At 35.5% G+C, this 19,609-nt stretch overlaps 1 long non-coding RNA gene across 1 annotated transcript in view; it reads right to left on the minus strand.

The window, feature by feature from the left end:
- LOC129505618 (uncharacterized) overlaps positions 1-19,609 on the minus strand; it is a 78,046-nt gene that overhangs the window by 15,881 nt on the left and 42,556 nt on the right. The gene's annotated exons all lie outside the window — the stretch shown is intronic.

Genomic DNA, 19,609 nt, shown 5'->3' on the forward strand with positions numbered 1-19,609 from the left:
TTCTGCAGAGCCTGAGCAACTCCCAAAGTTCAAAGATCACAGTTCTTTACAAGGCACTCAGTATAACATGATTCTGTTCACACAGAGCAATGAACTACAGTATTTCATGTTCTTTCAGATGGTAACTGTTGGCAGGGAAAACTATTGGTAATCCTTTCCACAGCTGCAAAAAAAAAAGCCTCTGTGTATCATATCACTAGATCTAATGGCAACCAAAATGCACAGTACCTTAACAAATCTCCAAATCTACTCAAAAATTCAAGATGACCAAAGCTTCACGTGCTAACATTAAATGATCTTATTTACAGAACGTGCATATTAAAGTTGTTTGCAACCTTGCATGAAATATGCACTAAATTTAACCAATTTCATCTGACAGTAGTTTATTTGGCTAGGATGCACAGTATTATGTATTGCCAGGAAGATTGCTGTTTAATAAGCGGAAAAAAATGGAGCTCATAAATGTTTGTGGAGGACTGGAATGTTCTACACTAAGACTAAATTTCAGTAATGTATTATTTAAAAATTATAACAACACTTTGGAATTTGAAGTGTCTGATGTACTGTGTACCAATAAAGCTGTATACAAATACCCTCTGTTTTGAGACAAATCCAGTAGCTTCAGTCTGTCCATTGCCACGCAGAGGAGTTAAAAAACAACAAACAGGGAAAATTTCTCCAGAGTCAGCATTAAAAGGAAATTATTCTGCTACAGAGTTTCTTCAGGATTAGATGTATTTCCAAATACAAACTATCAGCCAAAAAATAACAACAAAAAATTTGTCAGGGAAAATTTCAAGTGACTCAGAGATTCTCAACTGGAAATCAAAGTCAGTAAATATGCTGAGGGTGGGAGGTAGGGTTTGAGGTAGAAGCAGTAACTGGGTTTTTCTTGGTGTAGGGCAGGAAACAGAGCATCTTTAAGCGTGTCCCATTACTTAAATGCAGAAAAGTACTGACTGAAACAGCTGAGTTTTTTCAAAGCTTTTACCCCTCAGTTAGTCTGGATAAAGTAACTTGTTCTAAAGTTAATTGTAGGCTTCTTTTAAATACAGTGTGAGGGGCTCCAATTTATGATTCTCTTTTTCGTTTATTGCAAAGATAAAAGTGGTGTGTGTGTCTGTGTGTTTCAGTTGAAAGGCTTTTTTTTAAGTTCATGTTCTGAGACTATACTCTTGGTCTTCTTAGCAGAGATATATTTTTGTTTCATTGATATGTTTCTGAGTAATTCTTCATTAAATGCTTAAAACCACATCATCTCAGTATGTGTTTTAAACATTTTCACTCTTTGAAGCAATCTTCCACAGAACTTAAACAGAAAGCATGGGTAATCTGCCCAACACTTTTATAGTCTAATAAAAATGTTTTTATAAAAAAGGCATTAGAGTCACTGCAAGGCCAGTGGAAGATAGAGATGCAAATGTTATGGTTCTTACCTCCCAGGAGGCTTACAATTTAATGCACAGAATAAACAATTATATATATATATACATATATATATATATATAACTATTGGGGAGTAATATATATATATATATATATATTTTAGAAGAGGAAAGTCAAATTAAATATTTGTAGCATCAAGTTCTATTTCATTCTCCAAGGAAAATACATTTTATTTTCACTTAGTGTAGAACAATAGGGAATGTCCATCCATATTGGCTTTTTTTTAATAACTATATTAAGATATAAATGAAGTGGATAAACTTCATATGTTTAAAGTTTATAATTTGAAAAGTTTTGACGTAAGTATACACCTATGAACCCTCACCACAATCAAGAAAAAGGACATTTTCATCACCTCCAAAAAGTATCCACTTGCCTCTTTGGGATCCATCCCTCCCTCCATTCTGTCTTGAGGCAATCATCGAGTTGTCTGTCCCTACAGAGAGGTTTGCATTATTGAGGACTGTATACAAATAGACTCGTGGACTATGTATCCTTTATGTCCAGCTTGTTTTACTCAGCCTGATGATTCTGTAATTCACTGGTGTGGTTGTGTGGATTCATATGTTCTTCTTACTGCTGAGTAGCATCCATTCTCTAGTATACAACACTTTGTTGATCCATTCTTTTGATGAGTATTTAGGTTGTTTCCAGTTTGGGACATTTACAGATAAAGCTGCTACGAATCATCATGGAAAAGTTTTTATGTGAACATATACTTCCTTTTTTTTGTTGAGTGTCATCTTAGGCATGAAAAGATCAGGTCATATGGCATGTGGAGGACTGGAAAGGACTTAAATGTTCATTTAAGGAAAGTGCCAAATCGTTCCAGTGGTTTTGCCATTTTCCATCCTCTGCAGCAGTAGACGAGAATCTCCTTTGATCCACATCCTCACCAACACTTAAAATGGTCTGTTTTTAAAATATTAGACATTCGAATATGTGGGTTGTGGTATGTCATTATGGTTTTTTTTTGTCATTATGGTTTCAATTTACATTTCTGTAATGACTAATAACTTCAAGCACTCTTTCAGCTTCAATTAGGCTGTTCCTCTCATTATTTACTTGTGAAAGTTCTTTGTATATGCTGATAACAATTCTTGTCTGATATGTGTTGCAATCATTTCTACCAGTTTGTAGCTTGCCTTTTGATTTTCTTCATTGTGTGTTTTGAAGAGCAAAGTTTTGAATTTTGATTAAATCCAATTTATCAAAATTTTTTCTTTTATGACTCATGTTCTTGTGTGTTTTTTTTTAAAAGATTTTTATTTATTTATTTATTTATTTATTATTGAGAGACAGAGAGAGAGAGAGAGGCAGAGACACAAGCAGAGGGAGGAGCAGGTTCCATGCAGGGAGCCTGACATGGGACTCAATCCCGGGTCTCCAGGATCACACCCTGGGCCTAAGGCAGGCGCTAAACCGCTGAGCCACCGGGGCTGCCCTTGTGTTCTTGTGTTCTAATAAAGAAGAAATGCCTCACCCACATTTCCTCCTATTTTCTTCTAGAAATTTTATCATTTTAGATTTTGTATTTAGATTATTTTTGAACTAATGTTTATGTATAATGCATAGTAAAGTTGATTATACTTTCCCCTTCAGACAATCCAGCACCATTACTTGAAAAGGCTTTCCCCATTGAATTGCCTTGTCACCTTTTTCATAAATCCACTGGTTTGTATGTATAGCTATGTTTCTAGATACCTTGTTTAGTTTTACTGATCTGTTCATTTTATCTCCAATGGCAAACAATAGTAAGTCTTAAAATTTAGTAGGGTAAATTTTCCAACTTTGTTCTTTTATTTATTATTATTATTGCTTTGTTTACACCAGATCTTTGTGTTTCCATGGAAGCTTAAAGAAAAGTCTGTCAGTTTCTACTAAATAGCAAATTGGAATGTGGATTGCATTGATTGTACCAGTCAATACCCTAAAAGAATATTGGCCATCTGAAGAATGCTGAATCTTCATTATATCTACATTTGTGTAGTATTTCTTACATTTCTCTCAGAAATGTTTGTAGTTTTCAATGTAGATGTCTTGGATATTTTCTTTTACATTTATTCCCAGATTTTTTAAGTTTTAGAGAGGTGGACTTGGGTGTTACTCAGAATAGATTTTTTTAAATTTTGTTTTTCTTTTTCTTTTTTTAAAGATTTTATTTATTTATTCATGAGAGACACAGAGAGAGAGAGAGGGAGGCAGAGACACAGGCAGAAGGAGAAGCAGGCTCCACACAGGGAGCCCGACGTGGGACTCCATCCCAGGTCTCCAGGATCAGGCCCTGGGCTGAAGGCAGAGCTAAACTACTGCCACCCGGGCTGCCCTAAATTTTGTTTTCCAATTGTTTGCTGCAAGTTTGGAAAAATACCACAGACTTTTGCTGTATTCTGTAACGTTGCTAAAAAATTCATTTGTTACCTCTAGTAAACATTCTGTACATTTTCTTGGACTTTATACATAAATAATCAAAGAAAGCATCAATAAATAGGGACAATTTTACATTTTCTTGTCTGCTTTTTATGCCTTCCATTTTTTATTCTGCCTTTCATCAATGACTAGCACCTTTGTTCAATATTGAATAGATTGGTAAAGGCAAGCAATTTGCTCCTAGTGCCAGGAAAAACAATCCAACTTTTCACCATTAAATAGTAGCTGTAGGGTTTTTTTTGTTGATACTCTTTATCCATTTGGGAAAGCTCTCTACCATTCCTACTTTGCTGATACTATCATGAATATATGTTGAATATTGTCAAAGGCCTCTTGTGCATGTATTGAAAGGATATTTTTTTCCTCTTTTTCCATTAATATGGTGAATTTTATTGATTTATTTTTTTTAATAAATTAATTTTTATTGGTGTTCAATTTACCAACATACAGAATAACACCCAGTGCTCATCCTGTCAAGTGTCCCCCTCCGTGCCCGTCACCCATTCACCCCCACCCCCCGCCCTCCTCCCCTTCCACCACCCCTAGTTCATTTCCCACAGTTAGGAGTCTTTATGTTCTGTCTCCCTTTCTGATATCTCCCACACATTTCTTCTCCCTTCCCTTATATTCGCCCTCACTATTATTCATATTCCCCAAATGAATGAGAACATACACTGTTTGTCCTTCTCCGATTGACTTACTTCACTCAGCATAATACCCTCCAGTTCCATCCACGTTGAAGCAAATGGTGGGTATTTGTCGTTTCTAATGGCAGAGTAATATTCCATTGTATACATAAACCACATCTTCTTTATCCATTCATCTTTCGATAGGCACCGAGGCTCCTTCCACAGTTTGGCTATTGTGGACATTGCTGCTAGAAACATCGGGGTGCAGGTGTCCCGGCGTTTCATTGCATCTGAATCTTTGGGGTAAATCCCTAACAGTGCAATTGCTGGGTCGTAGGGCAGGTCTATTTTTAATTCTTTGAGGAACCTCCACACAGTTTTCCAGAGTGGCTGCACCAGTTCACATTCCCACCAACAGTTTAAGAGGGTTCCCTTTTCTCCGCATCCTCTCCAACATTTGTTGTTTCCTGCCTTGTTAATTTTCCCCATTCTCACTGGTGTGAGGTGGTATCTCATTGTGGTTTTGATTTGTATTTCCCTGATGGCAAGTGATGCAGAGCATTTTCTCATGTGCATGTTGGCCATGTCTATGTCTTCCTCTGTGAGATTTCTCTCCTAGAGGAGAACACAGGCAACACCCTTTTTGAACTTGGCCACAGTAACTTCTTGCAAGATACATCCACGAAAGCAAAAGAAACAAAAGCAAAAATGAACTATTGGGACTTCATCAAGATAAGAAGCTTTTGCACAGCAAAGGATTTATTTTTCAATGTTAGTTGACCTTGCATTCATAGGAAAAGTTCTATTTGATCATGATGTCTTATCCTTTTTGTATTGTCAGACTTAATTTACTAACATTTTGTTAAGGATTTTTGTGTGTCTATTCATGAAAGACTTAATGTCTCTGCAGTTTTATCTTTTCCAGAATGTCATATAGCTAGAATCATAAGGTATATAATCTTTTCAGATTGGGTTCTTTCACTTAGTAGTATGCATTTATGCTTCCTCCATGTTTTTCATGGTGTAATAAATCATTTATTTTTGCATTTAATAAAATTCCATTGTTTTGATGTAGCACAGTTTATCTATTCACCTACTGAAGAACATCTCAATTGCTTCCAAGTTCTGGAAATTATGAGTAAAGCTGCTATAAACATCCACATGCATATTTTGCTGCATAAGTTTCAACTCCTTTAGGTAAATACCAAAAAGCACAATTGCTGGATTGCATGGTAAGGATGTTTAGGATTATAAGAAACTGCCAAACTATCTTCAAAAGTAGGGTTGTTTTATATTCCCACTAGAAGTGAATGAATGTTCTTGTTGTTCTACATTCTTGTCAGCAATTGGTGATGTCAGTGTGTTGGATGTTGACCATTCTAATAGATGTATAGTGGTATCTAATTCTTGTTTTAATTATAATTCCCAAATGACATATGATGTTGAAGATCCTTTCAAATGCTTACTTTCCATCTACATATCTTCTTTGGTAATATCTATTCAGGTCTCTTGTCCGTTTTTAAATTGGGTTGTTTTTTTATTGTTGAGTTATAAGAGATCTTTGTATATTTTGAATAATAGTCCTTTCTTTATGAGATGTGTCTTTTGCAAATATATTCTCCTAGTCTGTGGCCTATCTTATAATTCTCTTGATATTGTCTTTTCAAGAGCTAAAGTTTTTAATTTTAACAAAATACAGCTTATCAGTTTTTTCTTTCATGAATCTTTGGTGTTGTATCTAAAAAGGCATTACCATATCCAAGGTCATCTAGATTTTCTCCTATTTTATATTCTACAAGATTTATAGTTTTGTATTTTACATTTAGATTTATGATCTATTTGAGCTAGTTTTTGTGAAGGGTACAAGGTCTGTGTCTACATTCATTTTTTCCATGTGGATGTCCAGTTGTTCCAGGAGCATTTGTTGAAAAGACTATCCTTGCCCCAGGGAGTCCGACGTGGACTCAATCCCCGGTCTCCAGGATCACACCCCAGGTTGCCAGTGGTGCTAAACCCCTGCGCCACCGGAGCTGCCCTATTTATTTATTTACTTATTTATTTATAGAGACAGTGTGAGCAGGAGAATATGGGGCAGATTGAGAGGGAGAGAGAGAAAATCTTAAGTGGACTCTGTGCTGAGCATGGAGCCTGACATGGGGCTTGATCTCATGACCCTGAGGTCATAACCTGAGCCTAAATCAAGAGTCAGATTTAACTTACTGAGTCACCCAGGTATCCCAGCTGTAGATTTTTTATAGATATTCCTTTTCAGGTAGAGGAAGTTCCCTTCTATATCTATTTTTCTAACAATGTTTATCATGAGCCATTGTTCCATTTTGCTAAATTCTTTTTCTACATCTACTCATATAATCATGTGATTTTACCTTTTTGTTGATATGACAGATTCAATTAATGTATTTTCAAATGTTGAACAATCCTATCATACCTGGGATAAATTCCACTTGCCTGTGATATATAATCCTTTTTACATATTATTGGGTTCAATCTGCAAATATGTTGTTGAGGATTTTTGCACCTATGTTTGTGAGAGATATTGGTCTGTAGTTTTCTTCTCCTATAATGTCCTTGTCTATTTTGGTATTAGGGTAATCCAGGCCTCATAGAATGAGTTAGGAAGTACTCCTTCCGCTTCTATCCTCTGAATATAGAGACCTAGCATAATTTCTTCCTTAAATGTTTGGTAGAAATTCACTAGTGAACCTATTGGCCTGGTGCTTTCTCTTTTGGAAGGCCATCAATTATTGATTTGATTTCTTTAATAGATACAGGCCCTATTCATATTGTCTATTTTTTCTTGTGTGAATTTTGGCAGATTTCATCTTTCAAAAAATTGGTCTGTTTTGAGTAGGTTATGGAATTTGTGGGCATAGAACTATTCTTATCCTTTTAATGCCCATAAGCATTATAGTGATGTCCCTTCTTCGACTTCTGATATTAGTAACTGTGCCCCTCTTTTTTTTTCCTTAGTCTAGCAAGAGGCTTATCAATATTATCAATCTATTTTAAAGAACCAGCTTTTGGTTTCATTGATTTCTCTGTTGATTTCCTGTTTTCAGTTTCATTGATTTCTTCTCTAATTCTTATTATTTCTTCTCTTCTGCTTACTTTGGGTTTACTTTGCTCTTCTGTTTCTAGTCTCCTAAGGTAGAAACTAGATTATTGATTTTAGATAATTTTTTTCCTAATGTACGCATTTGATGCTATAAATTTCCCTCTGAGCACAGCTTTCACAAATTTTGACAGGTTGTGTTTTCATTTTCATTTAGTTCAAAATGTTATTTTTAAATTTCTCTTCAGATTTTTCTCTTTGGCCCATGTGTGTTTTCGAAGTGTGTTGTTTAATCTCCAAGTATTTGAGGTTTTTCCTATATTTCTGTTTTTGACTTCTTTGTCAACTTCATTGAAGTCTAAGAGCAGAAATTGCATGATTTTTATTCTTTTAAATTTGTTAAGTGTTTTTAATGGCCCAGAATACGGTTTCTTTTGGTGAATGTTTCATGTGGGCTTGTAAAGAATGTATATTCTGCTATTATTGAATTAAGTAGTCTATAGATGTTGGTAATATTCAGTTGATTGTACTGTCGAGTTCAACTATGTCTTTGCTGATTTTCTGTCTGGGGCAGGGGCATGTCCATGTCTGAGAGAGAAGTGTTAAAGTCTCCAACTATAGTAGTGGATTCATCTATTTCTCCTTGCAGTTCTATCAATTTTTGCCTAATGTATTTCGATGCTCTGTTGTTAAGTACATGCATTTCAAGGACTGTTGTGTCTTCGTGAAGACTTGGTCTCTTAATTATTATGTAATTCTCCTCTTTATCCCTGATAACTTTTCTTGCTTTGAAGTTCTCTGTCTGAAATTAATATAATGACTCTCACTTTCCTTGACTGATGGCATATCTTTCTCCATTCTTTACCTTTTTTCCATTATTTACTTTTAATCTATATGTGTCTTTATTTAAAGAGGGTTTCTTGCAGACATATATAGCTGGGTTATGTTTTTTAATCCACTCTGATAATCTCTGTCAGAGATCTCTTAATTGGTACCTTTAGACAATTGGTGTATAAAGTGATTACTGGCAAATTCTAAATTTTTTTCAGCTCAAGTATGCCTTTCTTCCTTATAAAACAGTTATAATAGCTGCTTAAGATCTTTGTCTAATAATTCCAATATCTTACCATCTGCTAATTTTTTCCCTTGATAATTGTCCACATTTTTTGTTAAATACTGAATAGTTTTCCATTGTATACTGGACATTGTAAATGTTTTTAGACTCTAGTTCCTGTTATAATCCTCTGGTACATGCTGATTTTTATTTAGCAGGCAATCAACCTGGTTAGGTTTAGACTATAAATTCTGTCTTGCTTTTTGTAGATGGTGGTTCAAATCTCAATTCAATTCTAAAAACACTTTCTCTGCTTGTTTCAGACTATTCCCGGGGGGGGGGGGCGGGGAAGAAGAAAAAAGGGATTCTGAGACATCTGTAGGCTTATACACTAAATTAAGAGATCCTCTTTCCTGGCTCTCTTTGTTCTGAGAATCTCTCTTCACTATTCAGCCAAGAGGCTCCTTTGCTGGTTTCTCTGCTAGAAGAGATGAGTTTCCTATCGATGTTTCAGTCCTTCCTGTATCCCCTGCTGACATGTTGCTCTGTGACTTGGGCCTATGCTTGGGCAAAGTGCAGAGAAAATAATGGAAAATATACACTGTGTATTCACTTTTAATTCTCTTCCTCCAATTTTTGTTTACTTTTCAGAGTCTTCAGGTCATTTTTATATGTATACATATACATAATTTGTAATTAGTAAGAAATATGGGCTATAGTCAGCCTGCACCACCATGCTAGACCCTTACTATTTAAATTAATGTTTCCCAAACTGTGGGCTTGACCACTTGTGGGTCATAGCATTAAATCAGTGGAAACAATCAACAAAACTAAAAGGCAGCCTACTGAATGGGAGAAGATATTTGCAAATGACGTATATGATAAAGGGTTAGTATCTAAAATCTATAAAGAACTTATCAAACTCAACACCCCCCAAAAAAAAAAAACAAATAATGCAGTTAAGAAATGGGCAGAAGACATGAATAGATATTTTTCCAAAGAAGATATCCAGATGGCTAAGAGACATATGAAAAGATGCTTAACATCACTCATCATCAGGAAATAAAAATCAAAATGATGATAAGATACCACCTTACAGTTGTCAGAATGGTAATATTAACAACATAGGAAACAACAGACATTGGTGAGAATGTGGAGAAAGGGGAACACTCTTACACTGTTGGTGGAAGTGCAAACTGGTGCAGCCACTGTGGAAAACAGGATGAAGTTTCCTCAAAATTTAAAAATAGAACTACCCTACCATCCAGCAATTGCCTTCTAGGTATTTACCCAAAGGATACAAAAATGCAGCCTCAGAGTGGTGCATGTACCCTGATATTTATAGCAGCATTATCAACTATAATCAAACTATGGAAAGAGCCCAAGTACCCATTGACTGATATACAGATAAAAAAGATGTAGTATACATATACAGTGGAATATTACTCAGCCATCAAAAAGAATGAAATCTTGCCATTTGCAAGAATGTGGCTGAGCTAAAGTTTATTATGCTAAGCAAAAGAAGTCAGTCAAATAAAGACAAATACTATATGATTTCACTCATTTGTGTAATTTAGGAAACACAACAAATGAACATGTGGGGAGGTGGAAAAAAAGAAGAGAGGGAAGCAAACCATAAAAGACTCTCTTTAACAGAGAACAAACTGAGGGTTGATGGAGGGAGGTGGGTGTGGGATGGGCTAAATGGCTGGTGGGTATTAAAGAGGGCACTTGTTATGATGAGGACTGGTTGTTGTATAAGTGATATACCACTAAATTCTACTCCTGAAACCAATATTGCACTATATGTTAACTAACTAGAATTTAAATAAAAATTTGGAAAGAAAAAAAGATTAGTTCAGCGGACTGTTGCCTCACATTTCAAAAATTAAGTCCCTAAATAATCTATTAGGGCCTAGACTAGATTATATCAGATTTAATCACATGTAATAAAAGTAACTTATTTTATAACATTTTTATTTTGAACATCTACTATGCATCGAAGACTGTTTTACATTATGGGAAATAAAGTAATGAATATAACATGCAAGCATGCATATGTTTTTAAAAGGTGGATTGGGGGCAGCCCTGGTGGCGCAGCGGTTTAGCACCGCATTCAGCCCAGGGCCTGATCCTAGAGACCCGGGATCGAGTCCCACGTCAGGCTCTCTGCATGGAGGCTGCTTCTCCCTCTGCCTGTGTCTCTGCCTCTCTCTCTCTCTGTGTCTCTCATGAATAAATAAATAGAATCTTAAAAAAAAAATAAAGGAGTTACCTTAAAAAAAAAGGAAAGATTTTTAATTTAGTAGTATATATTATACTAAAATATGAAATTTAGTACTATATCATATGTTAGACAAATAATAGGGAAAAAAGATTCTCATACCTGTCTAGTCCTGTGTGGATGGATTCTGTGGGGACTATGGGAAAGTGTGACCTCCTCAAATTTACCAGTGCACTGACATCCATGTGATAATAACTGTACCATATCAGAAGAAACAGAAATCTAAATTTCCTAGGCGATGATCAGTAGCAACATGAATGGGAGACCATATCAGAACTAAGAGCAAGCAAGAAACTGACTACAGTGTGGGTTTCTCCCAGAACTTGCATAAATAAATGCAAATACACCACATCATAGAGTGGAAAGCTAGAATGACTGTTGTTAAAAATTCTTCTACCACTCCACAATGAAGAATTGTCTGCTGACCACATTTATCTTTAAGCTGCAGGCCCCCTGATATGGTACCCAGGTCTCTCTTCCCACGATCCCATATTCTCTTTTCTGGTACCCCCATCATCACATTCCTATTTATTTCTTTTACAGGACAGTGTCAATTTTCCTGTCTTTAACTTCTCATTTTCAACTTCTTACCCCAGAGCTGACAGTACATAAATGTCAAAATCCATTCCATACCATCTATCACTCTACTTCCCTTAGCTAGAAAGGCTACTTTTCCTTTGCATTTAGGGTCAGGTCAAATTTGTGGTCTTGAAAGGCTATTGAGAACCTTACTTTGACCCCTGCACTTGGCAAAGGAATAGAGCAAGGCCCTGTTTTCTTCATGTCCAGTAACCTCCAGGAGTTCCTGGAGGCAGGAGATATGAGGGTGTGTTTCTCACTTCAAATGCCTCTGGCAACTTACTGGATAGTCAGTGTTTATGTGGATCAGAGAATTAAATATAATCATATATGCTTTTTTCCTCTTCTAAACTTTGTTGCAAATATGCTTATTTCTAGTAGAAATGCTACTCACCTATTTCTGATATGGCACTAATATTTGAGATGGAAGTACATAGTACAGCTTCCCATTCTAAATACATAGCAGAAATCATTAACTGAATTGCTCCCTGTAACCCACTTCCTCCACTCAAAATGTTTCTCAACACAGCCCTAAGGCAGCTACTGTCAATCAATCTATATTGAAACAGGAGATGAATTATATTTGCACTCTCTATTTTTGGTCATGGCAAATACTTTCTCAGAAAGTTGTGTTTTTTACAGTTTTCACAAATAAATTTGCATTCCTATAAGATAACTGCGGACTGAAAAAGCAATGCCCAATCTAATTCTCTCAAGTTTCTGTAGGCATCATTTTCAGCCATAGAAAGAATTAACTAAACATATGTAGCTAGAGAAACTGTACATTTAGACAAACACAAAGATTCTTTTTAAAGAACAAATATTTCTTTCTAGTCTGCTTTTTTAAAAAAAGGTACAGATCTGGAAGCAATTTAGTAAATTTACTGCATGTAAATTATAATTAACTTTAGACAGAAATCATTTGTTTTCTTAAAATGAGGTAGATAAACTCAAGGGCAGGGAGATCAGGTTCAAATCTTAATCCCAGAATTAAGTGAGGCAGAAAGAGACCCATTTTGCAATGCCAACTATAAATATATGCTAGGCTGCTTGAATTGTTGTCACTGTCCTCAATGCTACAGCACTATTTTGCAGTAATAAAATCTTACGTGTGTATGGCTTTGACTACACAGAGACTTTATGAATGTGATTATTTTAATTCAATCTGTTCAGCATATTTTTATAAGAGGAATTAGAATTTATATACCACAAGTTCTAAGTCTGAAAATGTAATATCAAATTCAATTAAAGTTTATTAATATGAGTATTAATGAAATTCCTTTATCAAAAATAACACCAATAACTGAAGCAGCAATTAAAATTCTGCTTTTAAAAGAATCAAAACAGTGCTTTCGAGAGTCCACTCCATTTAGATTCCCTTCTGAGAGGATCTTCTGCTCACAGCTTTTGCTGAGTGAACTGAAGACCCTATGCTTCTCCTCCCTACCCCATAGATTGCCAAACAGGGGGCAACAATTAATTCTAAGGTAACACATAATTAAGTCCACTGGAAATCTGTATCATGACTTGGTATAAAGACTCTGAACTGAAAGAGGATAGCCAAGCCAATCAAGCTCATCTTGGAAAGCTAAAAATAATAAGTATGGAAGAAAATCCAGTTGGTGGTGAGCTGTGCAGCTGGAAGGTCAGGTGGACCCAAAGGTTAGAACAGCCATTTTGGACCATGAGTAAGATAAGTAACCAAAGGAAAATTTGGAAGAGATAGAGAACACAGAGAAAAGTAGGTAACTGAGCAGTACCTAAAATTTAAAGAGTAGTTGCATCTCTCTGCCTATCGAGGAGTCTGAGATTATTGACTTTTCTGGGGACATCTCTTAAGGATGAGGTTTTGAAAATTATGTCTGCAAAAACAGACCTGTGCTGGGCAGTAGATCAGGCTCAAGGCATTTGTTACCTTGGAAAACTACAATGGCCACGCCAGTCAGGGTGCTCAATGTCCAGTACTCCAAGGAGATGGCCACAGCCATCCATGGAAACATCATTCTGGCCAAGCTTTTCATTGTCTCCTTTTCTATCATGCTTTTAGAATTATCCATCTCATAAATACAGAACTTATCCAGAAGAAGTCAAAAGTAAAATTCCTTTCTCCTATTCTGGGACCCAGTCTCCTCATGTCCTCTTAGACATTGCCTTATCAGATAACATATCTCCCCACTCACTTTTTCACTCAGCCCAAATACATGGTTAAATCTCTCCCATCTAGGGACATCTGGGCGGCTTGAACGTCTGTCTGCCTTTGGCGCAGGGCGTGATCTGGAAGTTCTGGGATGGAGTTCCACATTGGGCTCCCTGCAAGGAGCCTGCTTCTCCCTCTGCCTATGTCTCTGCCTTCTCTCTGTATCTCTCATGAACAAATAAATAAAATGTTTAAAAAGAAAAATAAATAAATAAATAAAAAATAAATCTCTTCCATCTTAAGTCTTACAGCACTGCATCTTGCTGTAGGTAAGATATTTTTCCTTCCCTTCTCAGCTAAAGCATTTGGAAAGCCTGTAGATGTATCTATACTTCACATCTCTCAGATAAGTGAATGAATATGTAAGCTGATGACTCTCAAATCCTAAACTCTACTCCTCATCTCTCCCTGACCTACTTAACATATATTTCTTACTCTCTACTAAACCTTTCTATTTGGAGGTCTCACAAGCATCTCAACTCTACAAGTGCAAAACTAGATTACTTCTCTTTATCTCCAAATCTTTGTTTTCATATCCCCTATCTTATCTTATTTAAGACCAAGCAATACAATTTGGAAATCTAGGACTCATACTAAATAACCACCTAATTCCACACTCTGCTTGCTAAATCTCGTCAATGCCACCATATTAATCAAATTCCACCAACTCTTCCCCCACCTTGTTTTCTACCTGCTACAGTCTTCATTAATGCCCTCTGGCCTCTCATCTGACTAGCGCAATGTTTTCTAACCTGGATCTCTCTGGTTCCTGCTTTACTCCTTTCCAATCTATCCTTGAAACAGTCTTCAGGGTGTCCTTGTTTGTCACTTTTCTACCAAAAATGACTCAGTGCTTCTCATTTGCATGATGCTCTGGATAGGCTTCCTTTCTAACTCTCAAGATTTTCATCTTTTGTTTCCAACATGCAGTTCACACTAAACAGCTTAACATTACTCAAAACAACTCTTATTTTTCCCTCTGCTAGAATTTGCTTTCCAATTTTATATTCTATATCTTAACCAAGATTTAACCTAAAACTTATCTCCTCACTAATGTTTTTCCTCATTCTTTTTACCTCCGTCTCATTTCTTGTCTTAGCTAACACTTCATAAATTACAATTAGGACTATATCCTTGAGCATATTGTGTTGTAATTAGTCACTATTCAAATTACATACTATTTAAATTAGTTAACTATTTAAATTAGTTGTTATCTGAATTACAATTAGGACAATAACCCTGAACACACTGTGTTCTAATAGTTACTATTTATCTAATAGTTATTATTTATCTGTCTCATGCAAAAGACTGTAAGAACCTTCAAGATATATCTTACTTAGTTAAGTGAATTGATTTTTCAATTTGTACTATTCTTATCTGAGGTTGACATTGATATTGTGTTGTGGATTGAATTGTGTCCCCTAAAATTCATATGTTGAAGTTCTAATTCCCAGTACTTCAGAATGCAACCTCATTGGAGACTTTGTCTTTACAAATGTAATCAAATTAAAATGAGGTCATGTGGGTGGGTCCTAATCCAAAAACCCTGTGTCCTCATATAAAGAGGAAATTTGGCCATAGAGACACAGATAAAGGAAAGATAATTTAAAGGGATTAGGGGAAAATTTTTTTAAAAAAATAAAGGGATTAGGGAGAAGATAGCTATCTATAACCAAGGAGAGAGGCCTAGAACAGCTCCTTCCATCACAGCCCTCTGAAGGAACCAATCCTGCCAATGCCTAGATTTTAGATTTCTAGCCTCTAGAACTGTGACACAATAAATTTCTGTTGTTTAAACCACTTAGTTGTGGTACTTGGTTTTGACAACCCTAGCAAATTAATACATATTACAGTTCAGCAATTACTTTTTATACATTTGTTTGCTTGTTTTTAATTTGCCATTTTCATTAAATCTTTACTTAAATCTCTCACCTGCACTCTGGGCAGCTTACACTGGGCCTGGTGTTGCAATATTTTCATTATTAAATATCTTCCTCTGAATATCTTTCCAATTCAGTAAAATACAAATACTTGTGTACTCTTGTTATAGTTCTCCTACAAAACTTCCATTGGATCTTGGAAATACTTTATTAAATTTAAATTTATAACTATGTTATTTGAGGCTTACTTTGCATTTTTTCTGGTTCTACTACTTTTTTCACCATAATTACTTTCCTCTTAGATATTTCCTCTCTAATTAAGTTAATCAATCAGTATACCCTACATAACTTCTCTCTGGACTTATAAACTTTATAATTCATTCATTTTTCAGACACTGAAAACCTATAGGATTCAACAAATTTGTCCAGGTGCTGAGGGCAGTAAAAGTAGACAGCCATCAAATAAATTTAGTCCTTGACCACAAGAAGCATGAAATCAGGCATAAGGGACAAAATAAGTATATTAGGTCTTGAAATTTTGACACATATGTCCAAACATGTTTATAATCCTCAAATACCAGCATATCATTTCATCAGCGATCTCACTGCTAAAATGGATAATATAATAATACAAGCATTGCAGGGTTGTTTTGACAATTAAATGAAATAAGGTGTCACAAAAAGCAGCATTGTTGCATGAGGTTATGTGTTTGTCTAGACTTTCTTACCTGTCTATGACTCACATCCACACACTAGCCTTGAAGCACTCACAACTCAAAATGATATCTCAGCAAATAGTATGTGCCATGGAGTTTTAAGGCTTCTTGAAAATCCTCAGAAGCCGAGAGTTTACCCTCCACAAATGGTTTCCATTTAAGTAGGAAGGAGGGGTTCAGAGGAAGTAGAAGTCACATTTACTTGAGTTAGAAAACATCTGATTAAACACATTAAATAGCTTGTTTATACTGGAATTTCAGAACTTTTAATATGTGAATGTAAATTGTGAATATTTAAGAAGGGTTATAATATTACAGAATTTTCCCAATTTATATGATCACAAAGACCTTTTTTCATGGATTGATGGGAACAATATTGTTCATATAACTAAGCCTGGGAATTCCGTTTTGCAAAACAAATTCTGAACTACTGAGGACAAAAACCTTCACATCTTTCTTTTTTTTTTTTTTTTAAGTAAGCTATATGCCCAGCATGGAGCTCAAAGCAGGGCTGGAACATACAACCCTGAGATCAAGACCTGAGCTGAGATCAGGAAACAAATGAGGAAACAAATGGTTAAACAACTGAGCCACCGAGGTACCCCTTAATTATCATCACCCTAGGTTACAAGCTGCCCTGCATTTCCATAGCTTCACACTTTTTGTCCAAGATGTTCAATTTATTTGGTGTATCCTTTCCTCCCTCCCCACATTTTCAACCATTCCCAGCTCACAACAAACTATCTCATCACTTCATCATTCAATATACTGGAAACACACCATTCTTTTTTCTCTGAAGACTTCCTCTAATCTCCAGATTTATCTCTTATTTCTTCCTCTATACTTTAATTGAACTTTGAACCTGTCTACATTCTAGTACCTTCCATGGGTAGAAAATTATTGGTTTATGGCTATTTTCCTTACTAGTTTGTCACCTTCTCAGAGGCAAGAACTGAATCTAATTCCCCTTTTAATAACTACCACTCAGTCCAGTTGCTGGCCCACATCTTCTCAATCCACACCAACTAAATAAAGAATAGTATAATTAAAGTTAAACAGTACAAATATATAGATTTAGGCTTTTACTATGAATAACTGACATCTGATCCAATGGGCAAGGGATATTAGAAAAGTTGTGAATGTCTCACCAAATAGCTGGCCAAAGGAAGCAGGCTGCAAAGAAAAAGAAGCAACGAAAGAGATGATGAAATTAAGGGAAGTCCAGATTTACGGATCAATCAAAGCAGGTGCAGTAGGTCTCAATATTAGAAAGATAAGGCACTTGGAGGTCAGAAACATTATTTTTAAGAGCTTAAGATTTAGAAGTGAAAGTAGGAATGTAAAAGACTTGTATAAGATTTGGAGAAACTTCAGAAACTAATCAGTGAGAATTACAGAGAGGCAAATTCCAGCTTAATCCAAACTAGAAATATTCAGGCTATATGTAGCTGGATAGGAAAAATGGACATGTGAGTCACTGGAGTTGGTGAGATCACAATGTAAGAGAAGACTATACATAATCTGTGAACATGAGTAGATTGGAAAACAATAGTACATTGTGATCTAAATGCTTAAATCACTATTTAAGGAAAGACATGGCCCTAGAAATCAATAGTGTTGCTGATTAAGAGCAAGACTATAATATAAGGAAACAGTATAAACCTCAAAAAAGGAGAAGTATCCTGTGACTTTAGTGAATTCATTTATCAGTTCTATTAGTTTTTTGGTGGAGTCCTTAGGGTTTTCTATAGATAGTACCATGTCATTTGCAACTAGTAGAAGTTTTACTTCTTTCTTTCCAATTTGGATGCCTTTTATGTCTTTTCATTGTCTGATTGCTGTTATTATGTTGAATAAAACTGGTGTACTTATTGATGGTAACAGAGAGTGCTGATTTCTTTTTCAGATCTGGTGAATTAGGTGGAAAGAGAAAATAATTCATTTTGAAAACCGTCTCACTCAAGAGGACAAGAAGTTTAATTAGTGATGTTTCTTTGATGAGGTGAGAAGAGAGGCAGTGGAAAGAGTATGTGCAAGGACACACAGTAAAATATTAGCAGGTTTGTGTGAGGGACAATGGCAGATTTACTTAGAAGAAGTTGAAAATAATTCATTATTCTGTGTCAGGTTAATATTTTTTGCCTATAAAAGTATGGTGCAGAATATCAGAGAAAGTATTCACTGGTTAATAATATTTATAAGTCACTTAAATTTTATAAGGTTTTTAAAGCTGAGATACTTGGATCCCTTCAAATACCTGACCTTAAAAAGATCAGTTATAAAAAGCATTTACCACTAAAAGTAGAAATATCATATGATCCAATATACACTACTGGATATTTATCCAAAGAAACAAAAAACACTTATTCAAAAAAGATATATATGAACACATGTTTATTGTAGCATTATTTATAATAGCCAAGATACAGAGGCAACCCATGTTCATCCATTAAAGAATGGAAAAAGAAGATGTGGTATACACACATATGTGCCACACACACACACACACAGGAATATTACACAGCTATAAAAAGGATGATTTGGGGCCATTTGAGACAACCTGGACTGACCCGGAGGGTATTTTGCTAAGTGAAAATAAGTCAGACTGAGAAAGACAAATACTATATGATTTCACTCATATGCGGCGTCTAAAAAAACAAAGCAAATGAATGAGGGAATAAAAAGTAGAATCAAACTTATTAATACACAGAAAAAACCGATGGTTGCCAGAGGGAAGAGAGTGGTAGGTTGGGCAAAGTGGATGAAGGGGAGTAAGAGATACAGGCTTCAAGATATGGAAGGAATACATCATGCAAAGAGACTCACAGCATAAGTAATATAGTCAATGATACTGTAATAGTGCTGCAAGGTGACAGGTGGCAACTACACTCTTGGTGAGATAGCATAATGGGATAGAGGGGTTGAATCACTATGTCGTACACCTGAAATTAATGTAACATTGTGTGTCAACTCTACTCAAAAAAATTTTTTTAAATGCACTTATCATAAATTTAGGAGGGACACTGACAAATTGGGAAATGTTCCTGGCAAATGTGACTAGAGTTGAAGAGAACCAGGAATCCATGTAATAAATATGAAAAATGGTTTTAAAGTATGTATGTTTAATGTAGAAAAGTCTTAAGAGAGGCATAAAAATTCTATATATTTAATTTTTCAGGGAGAGAAATTAGAATTCTGCAGACTTCCGGAAGGTAGAACAAGAATTGATCTGTGGTAGCCTCACTCCTACGGGTAAATCGTGACTTGATATAAAGAAAATCTTTTCACAAGTAGCACTGACTAACAAGTTGGCTGCCTTTTGAG

The sequence above is a fragment of the Nyctereutes procyonoides genome, unplaced genomic scaffold (assembly GCF_905146905.1).
Source record: "Nyctereutes procyonoides isolate TBG_1078 unplaced genomic scaffold, NYPRO_anot_genome, whole genome shotgun sequence".
Lineage (NCBI taxonomy): Eukaryota > Metazoa > Chordata > Mammalia > Carnivora > Canidae > Nyctereutes > Nyctereutes procyonoides.